Source organism: Symphodus melops, assembly GCF_947650265.1.
Source record: "Symphodus melops genome assembly, chromosome: 5".
In the NCBI taxonomy this organism is placed as follows: Eukaryota; Metazoa; Chordata; class Actinopteri; order Labriformes; family Labridae; genus Symphodus; species Symphodus melops.
This window is the reverse complement of record NC_136695.1, coordinates 29,957,293-29,958,508: the sequence shown is the minus strand read 5'-3', so window position 1 is coordinate 29,958,508 and position 1,216 is coordinate 29,957,293. Positions and strand designations below refer to the sequence as shown.

Here is a 1,216-nt window from a genome sequence, read left to right as displayed (position 1 = left end):
AAGGATGTAAAGAGAGTAAAGAGAGAGGGCTTGTCAGACTGTGGCTGTCATGTGACCTCCGACCTCCTGCTGGCTGCTTCACCTCGTGTCCGAACATTAGCGGTGCTAGCACTAGCCTCGGCTGTGTGGGTTCAATCTGAGGAAGAGTTAAATTGAGGATTATGCTTTTCTCCTCACCTCTGCTGAACACCTCATCTGATTCGCCTTCAGATAACACTAGGCGCTATCCAAATAGTGATTGATTGATTGATTGATTGATTCTCGCAGCATGCCACCAAAAGCCAATTCTCTGTCATCGAAGCTAACAGCTAACAGCTAACAGCTAACAGCTAACAGCTAACAGCTAACAGCTAACAGCTAAGAGCGGCGCCTGGCTGTCAGGAAACAGTTTCTTCAATCAGAGCCGTCTGAACACTTTAAACCAAGTCGACTTGTTTATTTTATATCTGTTTTAATACTTTTCATTAAGTATGTAAATTAGCCGTCGCCTTGATTGCTCATTATCATCAATGGACAAACTCAAATTAATAAGTGGGTGAGATGGAGGACCCCCCCCCGCGCCCCCCCCCCCCCCCCCCAGCTCCAACCACAAACTCTCTTTGTGGATCGCTCTAAAAAAAAGAGTCTTCATCGAAAGGCAATTTGCATAAAGGCAACAAGCACCAACACACACACACACACACACACACACACACACAGAGGCATACGTGCAGGGTGACATGACGATGAATGTGCTCGTTTTATGAATCCCTCAGTGCACAAGTCGCAGGTCTGCTCATGCATTCAGAAATGAAACACGCAGAAAAAAAACTTGCACGGCTCCTTTTGAGCGTAATTAAAACAGGAGGCGCTCTCACAATGCGCTTTTGTCTTAGTCCACAGCGAGTGGAGGCGGGGCGAGAGGCCGCTGCATATTAATGAGGAGGAGATTGTGTGAAAGCCAATCAGGCGTGTTGAACAGATGACATACTGGGACAAATATGGCACTACTTTCTTGATGCTCTCCGATGGTGGCGCAGGGATACAGCGGGTGCCTGCTGCGACTTCCGGCAGTGGCGTGCTGCCAGCAGTGGGAAATTAGCAGCAGAAGGGATGCTGGGATGAATTAGCGGGCCTGAACAAAGCGGGAGACTGCGTGCTGCACAGCAGGGAGACACGAGGTGGCGAAGAGATTGAATGTGAAACCAGTAGGTGGCGGCGTCGAGCTCCGAGCTGC

General features: G+C 49.3%; 1 protein-coding gene across 1 annotated transcript in view; it reads right to left on the bottom strand.

Annotated features, from left to right (window-relative positions):
• scnm1 (sodium channel modifier 1) overlaps window positions 1-1,216 on the bottom strand; it is a 255,569-nt gene that overhangs the window by 3,575 nt on the left and 250,778 nt on the right. The window lies entirely within an intron of this gene.